A 17,183-nucleotide genomic window follows, 5' to 3' on the forward strand; every position below is an offset into this window, starting at 1 on the left:
TGGAAGCATCAATGTAAACATCATCTGTCCCAGATGTTATCTACCTATGGCTGCCTGGTGACAATAATGTTAAATTGGTTTACGCTCTCTTATGCTCATGTTCTTCCATTTATGCCGCAGAATGATTATGTTACTTATTCCCTCAGCATTTGTTCAGCTCAAAAGCAAATATGAATACTAATGAACTATTTTCTTAAAGATTTTCTTCTGGCAGGCTATGAAAATATGTAAACAGTGAGACTGATACATTTGACACAACCATCTGTAGAGTTTAGACTGTTCAAATCTGTCTGATGACTGGCAACTGAAATATTTCCCCCACATTAGATGGAGCAGAGCATGTGTTTGATTGCTGCGGAGTGTCCCTTAAGTGCTCATGGGGCAATTTTTCACATTGTGAACCATTGCTTCCTTTCCCCATAAATATGCCATGCCCATCTACCTTTTCCAAGGGGGCTTATGAGAATGGAATATCACCAGGGTTTGGCCTCTCCCTTCTGCTCTCAGGGCCCAAATAAGCAAACTGGTGAGAGTCTCACACCAGGAGGGTGGAGGACAATGGGTGGAAGGGGGCTCAAATATGGGGATGAGTGTTCACCCATCCACAAACATGCATGGGAGTTGTATAGGGAGCCCTGTGTAGGGGTTTTTAGTGTTTGATGTTTTGCTGTGTTTAATGTTCAAATTTGTTGGAAGCTGCACAGAATAACTGGGGAAACCCCATCTATAATAATTCCCAGGGTGGCCGACAGACAGGTAGAAATGGTAGGCTTTGGGTGGTACCTGAGGCTAGCAGGAGCCCTAGACTCTTAGCTTTCTTTTTGAAAATGAATATATTTGTACCTTGCACTTCTACCCAGAAGCATAAAGTTGTATATGTTATCATCTCCGCCCCTTTAATATTTTCAACAGCCCTGGGAAGTAGGCTAGGTTTTATGTGTACATAAACAGCAGTTCTTGCCAATAGATTGCAGGCTGGGCAAGATCCACTGACAGATCCATTGGGAATTCTGCCACCTTTTAGTAATGGCCCAGTCCATATACCATGCCCAGGAAATCTTGTTGGTATCCTTGGTTGTTCCACAAAGTTATGCCCTTTGAGGAGGCATTGGACAAGGCCATCATACTGGATGAAAGGTGCTCACCCTGATCATGTTCCAGGAGGTTGTGTGTGGCATTTGCATAGACTCCCTGGAAAGTGGCCCTCTGGAATGGGGCAGGGAACCAGGGCAGTGGGCACCTGAGTGTTGTGTGCTGGGGCTCCTAAAAGTGCCCTACATTCTCCCTACCCATGTCTTCCTACACCCCCCCCCGCCAACAGCTCCTGCTTAGGAAATGGATGATGACCAAGGGACCTACCTGTTCCCATGAAGAAGTAGATGCCTATAGAAGAAGAGTTTGGATTTGATATCCTGCTTTATCACTACCTGAAGGAGTCTTAAAACGGCTAACATTCTCCTTTTCCTTTCTCCCCCACAACAAACACTCTGTGAGGTGAGTGGGGCTGAGAGACTTAAAAGAAGTGTGACTAGCCCAAGGTCACCCAGCAGCTGCATGTGGAGGAGCGGGGAAGCGAACCTGGTTCACCAGATTACGAGTCTACCGCTCCTAACCACTACACCACACTGGCTCTCATTGAGGGTGCCAGAGATGTTGTCATGCAAGCAGAGGACACTGATCAGTACAGTGATCTCGAATACGTGTGTGTCATGCAAATACGCTCAGTGTCTTGCCACAGCTATGGAGCTTCCTTTCCAGAGAAATGTGTCTTATCTTCCTGAAGCACTACAAACGTTTTTTGCTTCAGCAGCCATACTTAAAACAATTGAATGTTGCTGCTGTTTTCATGTGAAGTATTTTATATTTTAAAGGTCATTTCATTTGGATGCTTTTATTTAGCATTTTTAGCTGCACACACAGATCTCAACTTGTGATGCGGCAGGTGAAAAATCTAATGCACGAGCCCATTAATTTCAGACCTGTTAGGAACGGAATGGCAAAGGAAAATGCAATGGCAAGTACAATGCGGACTGAGCTCACCATGTCTCCGTCTTCTAGGTCTGCTTGGGCTTCTTAGAATCTTGATAAGCTGAGGCAAGGCAAGAATATCAGGAAGACAAGAGGGAGCTTTGACCCCAGTAGCTACCTCCTCCTTTTTCCCTTGTGGTTTTAAGAAACTGTTGGGAAACTCCAAAATTTCATACAAGGTTATTACAGCACGACAGATGCCTCTTGTAAACATGAGTCTGTCTTCTGAAAGATACGGTGGTTTTGTCCTGGGGCCTATTTGAATAGATTTATCGTCTACAATTACTGCGCTTTGATCACACCAGAATAGGTGGTGTACTGCATAGGGTTCAGCTGTCCTCTTCCAATTCACTCTCCTTATCAGGATACATGTCTGTTGATTTGTGGGAAGCTGGCTGTTTTTCGTTCCTGACAAACTCCAGTGATTAAAATGTAGTGGCTTGCTTTTGTTCCCCTGATAAAGGTGACAGCTGCAGACTGTCCATTGTTAGTGGATATGGTCCATGCAGATTGCTTTTTAATGAAAGCAATACATTATCTTACCTATAGACCTTACAGCCTTACCTTGTTAATGTATTCGTGCTTGGCACCACATTCATCTGGAAATTAGTTATATTAAACATGCTTTTTTGCTATTTAGCCCAGGTTTAAGCAGTTTAAGAAAACAACAGACACTTAACTTTTCTCTACCTTAGGTCCACAGATAAATGCCCTGTAACTCACAGTAGCCTGGGTTTCTGACAAATATAGCAATAATAACTTCACAGATACTTCCTGCTTGATCCTTCTAATACAGCTATTCAAATATGCCTTGGTATCCTAAACTTTGAATGATGCAGCGCAGGCTAAGGTGAAGCATGTTCAGATAGTAAATGCTACCCACAATTTTATTAAAATTGTCCACTTTCAATCCAACCGTGAAGCAGATCATTCTGGCAATTTGGATGGGCAGCTTCCACTCTATATAGTACAGGACGGTTATTTTGCCAAGTCTCAGTGTGGGGTGAGTTTGTGTTTAGGCTTGAAAGGCCTAAAAGATTCCTGGCTGAGAAAGAGTTTGTGGGTATCTGGATCCCTGCTGTTGCTTTGGAAGTACTGTTGTTATCTAACACGGCCTGCCCGGGTGTTCTCGGCTCGTATGTCTCCAAAATACCTGCTCATTCTGTACATTTGTAAATAAACAGATTATTACAAAAGCACAAGAAGTCTCCCTTTCTCCCATCTCCTTTCCAAGGAAACTCACCCTGTGAAGGACTGTCCAGAAATTCCTGCTGCTTTGAGGAGCTTGATACAAAATATAAAATAAAAATATTTAAACTGGAGAAAGTCAACCAGCTTCGCAATCTCAAAACACCCGTTAATTAACTTCAAATGGGAAAGAAGAACTTCGTGTAATGTAGAAGGATGTATATTTTGGGCCTGTTGCTTAACAACTGAAAAGGGAAGATGAAAACCAAAACATATTTTGACCATTACTGGTGCTTTGAATAGGTTTGCTCTTGGATATGCTCAATTGGAACATCTGCATTGGGCCTGTGCTTGTATCTTTGTTTCCGAAGAACAGAGAAGTAAGGATTACTAAAGGATCAGAATGAAGACTTTGGTTTATATTGACTAGGAATGCCAGTGCACCAGTGGCTTCTTTATAACTTTTGACTCTTTCACAAATCTAAAATGCTAGGCCTGTTGATTCTACCTCACTCAGCTAGTGTTTGCCATGGTCTGGGGCATGAGTAGCAAGAGACCAGAAATGATACACTGGGACTGGGGTACAGGCGGTTGTACTGGTAGCAGTTCAACTGGTGGGTCCACAGTCCAGTGGAGGTCAGGGGCCAGGGGAGGCCAGGATGAGTCTAACTGGAACACAGGAAGCAAAGCAGAAACAGGATGAAACCACATTGCTATGGCAAAGCCAAAGGCTGAAACATAGGCCTTATATAGTCCTCCTGAGCTTGCCTCCAGGGGCACAACATCACTTCATCTGACCACGCCTGCCAGCCTATACCTAATTCCCCCAAGGCAAGCATGACCAGAGCCTGGTCCCTGCAAATCCTCACAGCACTCAGGGCCTGGCTCCTGCAAACACTCACAATGCTCATTACAGTGCTCTTTTAAACAGGGGTTAACAACCTTTCTTCTGTCAAGGCCTGCGTTCCATAGCGGATCATATGATCCCATACCAGAAGTGAGCAGAGCCAGGACTGATGACGGGCAGAGCCAGAGAGAAAAGAAAAGTTCTGGATTAATTAACCCAGAATAAGGACTGCCTTGTTTCAGTTTTCATCATGACTACCTCAGAGTAAAATCCTACTCAAAAGTATGTTCCACAACGTTTGATGGGGTTAAAAAGGTAAAGGGACCCCTGACCATTAGGTCCAGTCCCGGACGACTCTGGGGTTGTGGAGTTCATCTCGCTTTATTGGCCAAGGGAATGGGCGTACAGCTTCCAGGTCATGTGGCCAGCATGACTAAGCCACTTCTGGCAAACCAGAGCAGTGCATGGAAATGCCATTTACCTTTCCGCTGGAGCGGTACCTATTTATCTACTTGCACTTTGACGTGCTTTTGAACTGCTAGATTGGCAGGAGCAGGGATAACCCATCACGGGGATTCGAACTGCCGATCTTCTGATCAGCAAGTCCTAGGCTCTGTGGTTTAACCCACAGCACCACCTGCATCCCTCTCTTGATGTGGTTACTCTCAAGTATACAACAGGCCAGTACATCTCCTAACGATCTGTTCTGAAACGACTAAGAAGGGTCATACATCAATGACAATGCAACTGCTTTGCATGTGAAAGATCTCATGTTCAGTCCCCAGCTTCTCCTGGTAGGGCTGGAAGAGAACCCCATCTGAAATTCTGGAGAGCTGTTGCCCATCAGTGTAGCCCATACTGAGTTAGATGGACCAGTGATCTGGCTCAGGAGCTTCCTCTGGCTGATGTTCAACTAAACTTTACTCAGAGCTAACCTGTTGAAATGAATGACCATGACTAAGGCCTATTAATTGCAATAAATCCACTCTGAGTAAAGTTTAGCTGAATACCATCCTGCCTTCCTAACTGGAAGAAGGGGAATCCTTTCCCGGAGAAACCCCACCTCTGTTCCTTCTAGCAGCAGATACCAGGTGGAACAGCACCAGCACTCTTTCTCCTGAGCTCCCGACCTTCTGCCTTTTTCCTCTCTTGCCACATGGACTGTCCGGAACCCGTGCTAATGGCCTGCTAGAATGGACATTATCCTCAAAACGGTCACCCACGGTCATGGGGACAAGTTGGCACCCCTGCTGGCCTCTAATGAGAGTCAAAAAATTTCTGGAGGACCATAGATTACCCCCCATCACCGCTTCAAATGTTTAATATTACAAACCTAACTTTAGCTTTTCATGTATTTGGGGTAGGGTGGTTTTTTAAAAACTAACTTGCTAAAACAATTTAGAATATTAATTTTCTAATGGGTTCACTTTTTTTAATGGGTTACATTTTTTTAAATGGGTTAACATTTCCCCCCAGTGAATGATGCCATGAATGATGGTCCACTGTGCTAGCTGAAATATTTTAAATCAGCTGAATAGTACAGTTTATGTTTCTTCCTCTGTTCTCTGTTTTATATTATTATTCTTATTATTAGTAGTAATAGTGGTAGTCGTAGTAATATGCAACAGTTTCACTTTTATAGATTATTTCTCATACGGAACAGTAAGTCTCAACTGGAAATGACTAATGCCATAGAAAAATAGAAATCTAAATTGTCGCAGTGATGATGATTATGATGATTCCAAGTATCGGACCTAAAGGATTTCTAAGAATAGTTTATCACTGCAAAAAAAGAGAGGCATTTGCTAATTCCGCTTCAGATGGGGAATTAAAAGAAGACAAAACCTTTTCTGAGTGCATGACAACAGCTCCCTCTACTGCTTTTTCTAGAGTAAGTTCATACAAGGGTTTTTCATTGTGCAAAAAAGCCAAGGCATTTTGGATGGTCAGAGAGCCCCTCATTTGAAACTATGTGATTGAATGGATAAGTAAACAAAAGCTCGGATTAACTTAATTTCTTAAGACTTGTTCATTTAGACCCATGAACACTGCATTTTAGCCTTTGTGAGGTAGTCCTACAAGATCTGATTAAAGGAAAATGCTATGCTACCCGGATCAAAAATAATTAGTTGTACTCTCGCTGCAAGGGATTTCCTCCCCAGAACAATGGAACGTCTCTGTTAGTCCCATTACTGTTGACCTTTCATGGAAGACAATCTTACTCAGCTACGAATGATAGCCAAAGAAGAAGAAGACCGTTGACCTCCAGCTAGGCTACAGTCTGGATGGTAAGACACTTTAGTGCCTGAGAAGGGTAGTGTTCTGTATGCAAAAAGGGAATATGCAACAGGGGGCTGAAATAGAATCAAGACCAAATTTGCCTTCCAATCCGGATGTAATGATGATGATGATGATGATGATGATGATGATAATAATAATAATAATAATAATAATAATAATAATAATAGATTTATTTGTATCCCGCCCATCTGGCTGGGTTTCCCCAGCCACTCTGGGCAGCTTCCAACAAAATATTAAAAATGCAATAAAACATCAGACATTAAAAACTTCCCTAAACAGGGCTGCCTTCAGATGTCTTCTAAAAGCCAGATAGTTGTTTATTTCCTTGTCATCTGATGGGAGGGCGTTCCACAGGGCGGGCGCCACTACCAAGAAGGCCTTCTGCCTGGCATGTTATTTTAGGAAATAGAAATCGGGTCAGGTCACCGTCACTTCTAAATGCAGACTGAATGAAATCTCTCCCCAAACTTTATCTTGATTGAACAAAAATGTATATTAAAATGTGTCTGTTTTGTGAAGAAATGTATACAAAACCAATGTGAATTTTCAGGCAGTTGTTGTTGTTTAAATAGCAAATTGATACAGAAATGGGGAAGAGCAGAGTAATGAAGGAACAAGTGCAAAACAGCCATTGACCAGCAACAGAACAATCCGTGCATTTCTATGCATTTGTAGAGAATCAGAAAGTACAGGCAGATGAAAGTGATGGACTACATGGAACTGGCGGAAATGACTGGAAGAATCCGAGACCAGGGAGAAGAGTCGGTGGAAGAAGATTGGAAGAAATTGAAAGTTTATTTACAGAAACATTGTAAAATTCAGGAATGTTAGAAGGATGTTGGAATGAAGTTATGTGGTTTTAGCAGAAATGTTATAAAGGATTAAGAAAAAACAGACTGTTAATTGGTGAAAGGAGGGAAAGTAAAGTTACATTACATTAAGATAAATTACAGGACAAAAATTGGAAAAGATGAAAAGGATTTGCTGAAATAGCTAACCGAACTAGAATACAAAAAAGGGAGGTGTGAGGAGGTCAAGGAAACAAGCAAATGAAAGAAAAGTTATGGGAAGATTCGCTGTGTTTTTTTAATTGTTTGTATTTTTCTGTTTTCTTCTTTTTCTTTTTCCTTTTTTTCCTTTTTCCTTATTGTGATGTGTTGTTTTGTTTTTGTTTAATATGGTGTTTTCTATTTTTTTCTTTTTGTAATCTTTAAAACTTTAATAAATATTATTCTAAAAAAAAAAAAAGAAAGAGAGAGAATCAGAAAGTACATAGACTGTAGCTTCAGTGTTGTTTGCAAAGAGGACTGTGCATATTAGCTCCATCAGGGAACCAAGAAGTTCATTATAACAGCCTGCAAGGTGTAAACCCAATTTGAAGAGATTCCTGCATTAGGAATCCCATTAGGCTCCTGATTCTAGATTGCATAACTTTAATATGTGCAGATCAAAACTTTTTGGGACATGATCCATGACGAGATAAAAAAATTGATAAGGGCATCACACAATAAAAAGGCAGAGGCATATCTACTAGAAATTCTTGATAAAGATATCCCAAAGGATAAAACTAACATATTCTTATACACGACAACAGCGGCAAGAGTTTTGATTGCTAGCTATTGGAAAAAGGATAGCATTCCAACAAAAAGAGAATGGCTGGGGAAACTTTGCGAGTACCTGGAGCTAGCAAAATTGACAGATTTAATAAGGAGAAAACCTAAAACTATGGTCATGAAGCAATGGGAGTGTTTAAATGATTACTTACAAAACCAGGGCTCGGCTACTAAAATCTGGTTGTGTTTAGAATAATCTTGTGTCTTATTTCTTGTTTTTCTTTATCTTCTTCTTCTTCTTTTCTTTTATATTTTACCTTTCGTTTCTTTTCTTTATTGTGAATATTGTTTTGTAGAGGTGTAAATAATTGTGAATATTGTTTTGTAGAGGTGTAAATAATTGTAAATATGAGAAGAGGTAAAATGTTTTCTAATTTTCTCTTGGTTACATGTACTTTCCTTTTTTTTGTATATTTGTATTTTTTTCCTAATTTGTACTCAATAAAATTAATAATAAAAAAACTTTAATATGTGCAGGTTCAGAGGGAGAAAATTGAATTTGTCACCTGCATTTGTGGATTTGGAGAGGTGCAGCAATTTAAATTACTATCGGTGCTTTTTTTCTGGGGGTATTCAAGGGTACGCAGTACTGACATCTTTTTCCCCCTAGAAGAAAAGCAGTGGTTAAAAGTGTGGCTAAAACTTACTGTAACAACTTCATGGTGAGTACCGGCACCTTTTTTCTAGAAGAAAAGCACTAATTACTGTTATTAGTTTTCTTATTTTTATAACCCTTCTTTCTTCCATTAGGAAACCCAGGGTCAGGGCCGTCGTTACCTGGGGGTGCAAGGGGTGCGGGGCACCTGGGCGCCAAATTCTGGGGGGTGCCAGGCACCCACCGCTGAAGCCGCCTAAGCTACCTGTTATGAAATAATAAACAATTTTGATCAAGCTAGAAAAACAAAATACATACCGTATTTTTCGCCCTATAGGATGCACTTTTTCCCCTCCAAAAATGAAGGGGAAATGTGTGTGCGTCCTATGGGGCGAATGCAGGCTTTCGCTGACCCCTCTCGCTCTTCAGGCTTCAGGAAGCTGTCCACAAGCCGTGGGAGAGCTCAGTGACTTTGCGCAGCTCTCCCACGGCTTATGGAGAGCTTCCTGCACCTCAAAGCCTGGGGGCGCGCTGAGCTCAGCGCCCCCCAGGCTTCAGGCTTCGCACAGCTCTCCCACAGCTTGTGGAGAACTGCCTGCACCCCAAAGCCTGGGGGCATGCTGAGCTCAGTGCCCCCCAGGCTTCGGGCTTCGCGCAGCTCTCTGCAAACTGTGGGAGGGCTGTGCGAAGTCACGCAGCTCTCCCACGGCTTGTGGAGAGCTTCCTGCACCTCAAAGCCTGTGGGCGTGCTGAGCTCAGTGCCCCCAGGCTTCGGGCTTCGCACAGCACTCTGGAAGCTGTGGGAGGGCTGCGCGAAGTCGCACAGCTCTCCCACGGCTTGTGGAGAGCTGCCTGTTCTGGAGGCTGGGGTCGGGGGAAGCTCAGGCTTCCCCCGCCCCAGCCTCGAACCTGGGGAAAAAATTTTCCCCCTTTATTTCCCCCCCAAAAAGCTAGGTGCGCCCTATGGGCTGAAAAATACGGTATATACCTAGGTATTATCGAAATGTATACCTACTGTTTCACTAAAGGACTTTTGGCTTTGTGCACTCATTTACCAAAGACGCACCGTGCCAGCGGTGCTTGTCATTCACAACGGTGCCATGCACGCGAAATTAACTATTGCATCATAATAAAAGTTAATTTGGGGGCTAAACTAAATTTGGGGGGTGCTGAGCGGATCTTTGCACCCCTGCGGTGCATATGCTAAAGACTGCGCTGCCCAAGGTAGTGTACATGTGGCTCCCTAGCAGTTACTCATCCAGGAATGACCTGCTTAGTGGTGGCCCCATGAACCTTCAGACTGTTATCAACAGCAGCAGCACCAACAGCAGCGTATATGGCAATTTACAAAGAATGCCATCTGCCCCCAAGTGCTCTTCAATGTAGAAAACAGACTAAAGAGAGCCAAAAGAAGAAAGGGTGTGAAATAGATAGAGAATGGAAGAATCTCTTTTTGTTGCAATTGTGTGTTTAGATTTACTAATGCTAGAGCAGGGTTAGGGAACCTGTGGTCTCCGTCCAACAATATCTGGAGGGCTACAGATTCCCTGTCCCTGCAGTAGGGCATGAAGGTTGCAATGGCATCATGGAAATTGTGGGCTTTGAGGAGAGATTTAAAGCAAGCAGGAGACACAGATATTCTGGGAAGCAGCTCCATGCCTAAGTGGCAACAAGAGAGAAAGGATAGAGTTGTTTCAAGGCAGCCGAAGACCTTTAGACAGTGAAAGGTGCTACAGCAGAATAAATGAAAAATGCAGGTGTAAGATCAGAGAGAAAAGGGCAGCAAGGGTTTTCGTGGTAAGGAAAATAAGCTTGTGCAGGATCAGGGAGCAGGCAGGAAGCCAGGGTAGGGATTTCAGATTGTGCAACACCTGGTCTGAGGTGTATGTAGGCCTCCCATTATGGCTTTTGACAACTGAGATGTATATTTCAATGAGCACCCTATTTCTGTGACTGTAAGTTGTTTAAAACTGTTTTGATCATGGTGCTTTAATTGTTGTAACCCACTCTGGTAGCTTAGAGTTGAGGGGTGGGTAATTAATTAATTAACAACCACCACCACCTCCTGTGGGCTTGTCCACCCTTCGCTTGTCTTAAGCACAAGTCTGAGCGGTTTTCCATTTGCCCTGGGAAAACCTGCTCTTTACCATGGAATTGGAGCAAACTTCCATCTGCAGAAAACCTGGTGGACGTATGCTCCGACTGAGCAGTAAAGAGCCGGTTTCCCCAGGGGAAAGTGTGGGTGAGCCCTTAGTTTATCTGACTTGAGTGCTCACAGGAAAAGGAAAGAGAGAGCAAGAGCGAGAGAAAGGGCCCTTTGTGAGTCTCCTTGCCGATGTGTATTGGCATGCGTATATTGCTTTATAAAACATAAAGCATAAAAAAACATTAAAAAACGAAGATCATGGCCACTGGTGCCATCACCTCCTGGCAAATAGAAGGGGAAGAAATGGAAGGCAGTGAGAGATTTTACTTTCTTGGGCTCCATGATCACTGCAGATGGTGACAGCAGCCACGAAATTAAAAAACGCCTGCTTCTTGGTAGAAGGGCAATGACAGGCCTAGACAGCATCTTGAAAAGTAGAGACATCACCTTGCCAACAAAGGTTCGTATAGTAAAAGCTATGGTTTTCCCAGTAGTGATGTATGGAAGTGAGAGCTGGACCATAAAGAAGGCTGGTCGCCGAAGAATTGATGCTTTTGAATTATGGTGCTGGAGGAGACTATTGAGAGTCCCATGGACTGCAAGAAGATCAAACCTCTCCATTCTTAAGGAAGTCAGCCCTGAGTGCTCACTGGAAGGACAGATTGTGAAGCTGAGGCTCCAATACTTTGGCCACCTCATGAGAAGAGAAGAAACCCTGGAAAAGCCCCTGATGTTGGGAAAGATGGAGGGCACAAGGAGAAGGGGGCGACAGAGGACGAGATGGTTGGATAGTGTTTTCGAGGTTACCAGCATGAGTTTGACCAAACTGCAGGAGGCAGTGGAGGACAGAGGTGCCTGGCGTTCTCTGGTCCATGGGGTCACGAAGAGTCGGACACAACTAAACGACTAAACAACAACAACAACATATTGCTTTATATGCATACTTTAGAACATAACATTAGTGCTTTGACGGCTGAAGGAAGAGGAGAAAAGCACCCCAAATATTGTAAGGGGGCACAGATGCCCATAGGGATTGCATATTCCCGTCTATTTCCATGGGATTCGTGTGAAGAGAATTGTATGGCCCCTCTTGCTTAATGAGTACAAATTAGTAATTATCCCAGTAGTAATTCAAGATGATTATTTTTTAATTTATATGTAGGGAAATGCTGATGTTATATCAAATGCAGAAACTCTTAATTGCCAAACGCTTTTCTTTTTTGGCTTTCTGAGCCCTCCGTTTTGGACAATGAGCATTATTTTTGCCAGCATATAAATATGAACAGGTTTTCTGTATAAATTATATATTCTCTTTGGCAACCAGTCCTTGGCAGTTCCTAACAATTAGAAATATTAGTCATGACTGCATAGAGGGAAGAGAACAGAGTCTGGGGCTTACAAATCTCCTCAGGGTCCAGAAATTGCTCTTGGCAGACTGAGCTGTAAGCCTTTTTTATCCACTCACATTATTCTGGTTTTCAAAACTGTCTGCATGAGTCAATGGGGCGTGCTTTGCTTCATGTGGGAAGGGACTGTGTGGGTGATTTGTACAATGCAGACTTCCCATTCTCCTCAGTAAGCTCCGCTGTGGGTTTTATTTTAAAAGGGTTGCAGTTGCAGTTGTGCAGGACGCTTTATGAAAGACCACTGAGAACCCATGTTCGGCCATTTTGAAGCCTTGGTCTCCAAAGCTTCTTTTCAACAACGTTATAGGATGGATATCCTGGATGCTAAGATTTCAGTACTATTATAATAATGGCTGCTGTGGTCTGTGCTTCCCTCTTCTGTGAGGGGAAAACTACAGTTCCCATCATTCTTTGAGGGAAGTCATACGCTTTAAATGTGAATTGGATGTTCTTCAAATGCATGGCGAGAGATGCCCAACTTCTCCTGATGTTTTGCCTCCACACTATGTATAGATAACAAAATGTAACTCATTGTCTTGACAGACTCGATTTAAACATGCCTCATTTCAGACCCTCCAGGTGTCCCTATTTTCAAAGAACAGTCCTGGATTTACAGAAGGTATTCCGGTTACTGATTCTTAGGACATCCCTATTTTCATCAGAGAAATGTTGGAAGGCATGGAGTTATGTCGAACTTCCCTTCCCCCCAGCAAGGAGATAAATAACTATACAATCTTTAGAAGACACATGAAGGCAGCCTTGTTTATGGAAGTTTTAAAATGTTTAATGTTTTATCATGTTTTTATACATGTTGGTAGCCACCCAGAGTGGCTGGGGCTACTCAGTCAGATGGGTGGGCTATTAATAATAATAATAATAATAATAACTACTACTACTACAACTACTATTGAATAAGACGTCCCTATTTTCATCAGATAAATGTTGGAAGGTATGTTATTTTATATTCATTCATTCGGTATCACATTTATATCCCCACCTTCTCTCCAGGGAGCTCAAGGTGGTGTAATTTGTTTCTTCTCCTAGTTTTATTCCCAGAAATTCTTCCATGGCTAGCATCCATCTTCTGCAATGTCTGTGTCTGGGAGTATTCTACTGATTTAATACATTTTATTCTAGATTAAGCAATCCATGACTATTGTAGTTATGGAGCCCTCCTTTTATTATTCTTTAGCATTAAACAAAGCATCCATTTAAGAGAACAAGAAAGGGCTCAGCTTGTTGGAAGAAGTAACTAATCCATACTAAATGATTTTTGTGAATGCCTCTTATTTCCAAATCAATTTTTACCACAGTACTTGCAATGTATTGTGCCGTAAGAGTTGCCAGATTCTGGATGTCATGAAGCAACATAAAATGACTTGGTGTATAGAAACATTTGTGTTTTTTTTCTACACTGTTCCCAAGTAATCTAATGGCCAAATTCCAGTCACAACTATTATTCTTGAATTTCCTTTGCCGTGAAAACAGGATGTGACAGTCTTCTCTTGTTATTAAGCTAATCTTTGAGTTGCTCATTGCTCTGGCATTACATATTGCAACGCTCCAGCTAATTAGCTGATTGTAGTCAGAGGTTGGAGACCAAGAAACTAGTCCCTAAGGTAGCCAGGTGTTAAATAACATGTATTAGAGCCAACACGTTGATTGCTTCTGAAGAAAGATGGGGAAACAATGCCGTTTGTGGAGCAGAGTTGTAATTTGTTCGGTCTTCTCCATCAAGCAAGTGGACTGCCTCAAAGCTCAGCTGCAGTCCTGAAAAGATCTCCTTCCAAATTGAGAGTACTCAAAACTGGTCTGATTTTAGTTAACTTAGATGTAAACAAGTGGAATCATTTATCATATCCTCGGGGGAAATGGAAAGAAATAGAAATTAAGGGATTGCCTTTCAGACACAGCTTGCCGGCTCTCAACCTCACCCAGGCATTGGTATTATTAATAAGATTTTCTTTCTAGATTGTGAGATTGTTTGGTCAGAGTGGATATACCCCACTGTTGTTGTACAGCGTGAAGCCAGTTCTATACTCCAAGATGCAAAGGGGAGAGACAGACAGAGGAAGGCACTCTAAGCAAGCCAATCTCTGTTTCTTTGCCATCATATATAGGGACTTTATATACAAATGAGTTTGTGAGTGCTTGGGAGAGCGCATAACACCAATTCTGAAAGGGGAAACCAGCTGTTTATATGGAAGTGCTCCCCCCTTCCTTCAAGTATGGTATCTCCTGCTAGGAGGCTTGACATGGGTTGTCGTTGTGATAAACAACGCCTTCTAATGCAGTTGTAACCCCTTAAGGCAGGGATAGCCGACATGGTGCCTTCCAGATGTTATGTACCACAACTCCCATGATCCATGGCCAATGACAATGGTGGCTGGGGCTGATGGGAGTTGCAGTCCAAAACATCTGGAGAGCACCGTATTGACTATCCTTGTCTTATTTCAGGAGGAAGGGTGGAGTACAAATTGCACTGGCAATTGCTCGTGATGGAGCAGTGTCCTCTGTCATACTTAAGGGAAGCAGGCTAGATTTGGGGGTACAGGGTAAAGGACATGACATACACAGCTCCATATCTCAACAGCAAAACATCTCCAGAAGGTCCCATATTCAATCCCTGACATTTCCCAGTAGGGCTGAGAGAGAGTTCTGAAATCTGGAAAGCTGCTGATAGTGTAGAATAGACAATATCAAGCCAGATGGACCATTCATCTGCTTCAGTACAAGGCAGAGCCCCATGTTCCTCTCACATCTTGGAACTTCTCCCTTACTCCCCAGTGTCTGCTGCCTGAGGTGGTCACCTTACACTGCTCAATGATAGGGCTGCCCCTGTTTAATCCCTACCGCTAGGAGCTGTTGAGCTGCCTGTTCAAGAACGGTGATCCATGGCTGCAGGTTTTGAGTAAAAGGGGATGGAGAGATTTGCTGGAGTCTCTAAAGACAAAGCTGGGGTGGGGAAGAGCAGCTCTTTCTCACCAGTTCCAGCATATGGCACTGAAAGTCCAGATAAATGCACTCGGCAACATGCATGTACGAACATGCACAATGCCCTTAATTCCCCCACTTTTGAAAAATTGTGGGAAGACCCTGGAAGGTAGTTGCCAACCAGTGGTGACAATACTGAGATAGATATACCTCAGCCCACCTCAGTTTATGAGTCATTACACATATGCTCAGCATCATCCCTACTCATAGCTGCTCTCCAGGTTTCCAGACAGGATCTTTCTCTCGACCCTACCTGGAGAAATTGGGGGTTAAGCCCAGGCTGTATGGAGGACCATGGTAGTGTTGATATTTAGGGAGAGCTGATCCAGACCCTGAAAGAGCTAAAGCATCAAGAAGAACTTTCACAGGGTTGCCCATAACTACACTAACCCACAAAAGCTTGTGCCATATTGAATTCCTTATTTGTTCAAGTGGCCGCGAGTCTCTTTCTTATATCTGTAAAAAATACCAAAAAAAGCAAAATCCCACCACATGCATCTTCTGGTGTCACTGTAACGTTGTGATGAGGAAAGCTGCATCCCCTCACAGAAGGAATTTTATCTTCTGTGCAACACTTAGAGAAATCCTCTCCGGCTCTGGATCTGGCAGTTTTTCTGAGATTCTCCACCGTAGCATTGCAGTTTAAGGGTCATTGCTGCCCTGATATTTAGCTTAGTGCAGTTCCCACCTTCTGATTAAATTAAATGGATTGGATGGAATTGGTTTCATCGTTTAATCATATTTAGCCTGTTTCATGAAAAGACTGAGCCTGTTCTCTTCCAGTGTTTGCTAATGCAAAGAACAATCGAAATGCTTCCTCACCCCATCAGAGTGTTATTAACATCTGTCTATCTGACACCTGTCTATCTGTATACAGAAGCAGTGGCCAATTTTCCATTGTAGTCTAAAATCATAGTCTGGAAAATAGAAGCATATAAGAGCCAGCCTGAGCTTCAGTGACTGGAATCACTAGAGCCACACACCCTGTCTATTATAACATTTTGCTGGTTGCTAGATGTTAGATGACACATTACATTATTCATGTGCATATTATGGGAGAAGATCAACTGTGCCTATCCTCACTCACGATGCAAACCCTTGCTATTTGTTTTACAAGGCACTGTATGTGTTGACTGGTCCTTTATAAATAAGGGATGCTAGCAGTCTGGAATCCGCCTAATGGCCCAATGGGACCTTTGATGCAGCAGCACTTTAGAGGAGTGGGCAGCAGGAGAGCCAGCTTGGTCCCGCGACCGTGGGTGCCCAGGGCTGTGGGTGCCATGCAGCATGCATGGCCCTGGCACTGAAATTTGTGGATGCCCGGCTACTTCATGGGGAATTTGTGGGTGCTCAGGCACCCAAGGCCCCAGGGAGTTGGCACCTATGGTGGGCAGTGAGATGCTGGCATCTGTGCTAATGGAGTGGCCCATATCCATGCATTGGCCCTGGAAGTCTGTTTGTATGGGATGGAGGCAGATCAGAAAGAAGGCTGGTGGTAGCTCTTTCTTACCAGCGCAGGGCTACATACAGTGGTACCTCGCAAGACGAATGCCTCGTAAGACAAAAAACTCGCAAGATGAAAGAGTTTTTCGTTTTTTGAGTTGCTTCGCAAGACGAATTTCCTTATGGGCTTGCTTCGCAAGACGTCTTGCAAGTTTGTTTCCTTTTTCTTAAAACCGTTAATACCCAGGGTGCATTGCTTGAAGAGGTGCAGTTGCGACTTGACTTCGAGGAGCAACTCATAGCACGCAGTGTGGTAGCCTTTTTTGAGGTTTTTGAAGACTTTGGTGGTTTTTGAAGAATCCGTGCTTCGCAAGACGAAAAATTCGCAAGACGAAGAAACTTGCAGAACAAATTAATTTCGTCTTGCGAGGTACCACTGTATTATTTTTGTTCTGTAGATGATATATTGCACCCTGATAATCCAGACTAGGGGACAGTACATCATTTCAAAGGAACAAGCTCCATTATTATTATTATTATTATTATTATTATTATTATTATTATTATTCTGCCATTCATCTGTAGTTCTCAGGGCAGTTCACAACATAAAATTACAATATAA

General features: G+C 42.9%; 1 long non-coding RNA gene across 2 annotated transcripts; it reads left to right on the plus strand.

Moving 5' to 3' along the window:
* Positions 1-4,222: 4,222 nt before the first annotated feature.
* On the plus strand, positions 4,223-8,640 carry LOC309380774. Of its 2 annotated transcripts, none has more exons than XR_014173130.1 (3): positions 4,223-4,345; positions 8,455-8,505; positions 8,588-8,640. It is a non-coding gene; the product is annotated as an uncharacterized lncRNA (long non-coding RNA). The 2 variants fall into 2 exon arrangements; XR_014173131.1 differs by lacking the exon at positions 4,223-4,345 and adding an exon at positions 5,912-5,954.
* Positions 8,641-17,183: the final 8,543 nt, after the last annotated feature.

Source organism: Podarcis melisellensis, assembly GCF_964234715.1.
Source record: "Podarcis melisellensis genome assembly, chromosome: 11".
NCBI classification, from domain to species: domain Eukaryota; kingdom Metazoa; phylum Chordata; class Lepidosauria; order Squamata; family Lacertidae; genus Podarcis; species Podarcis melisellensis.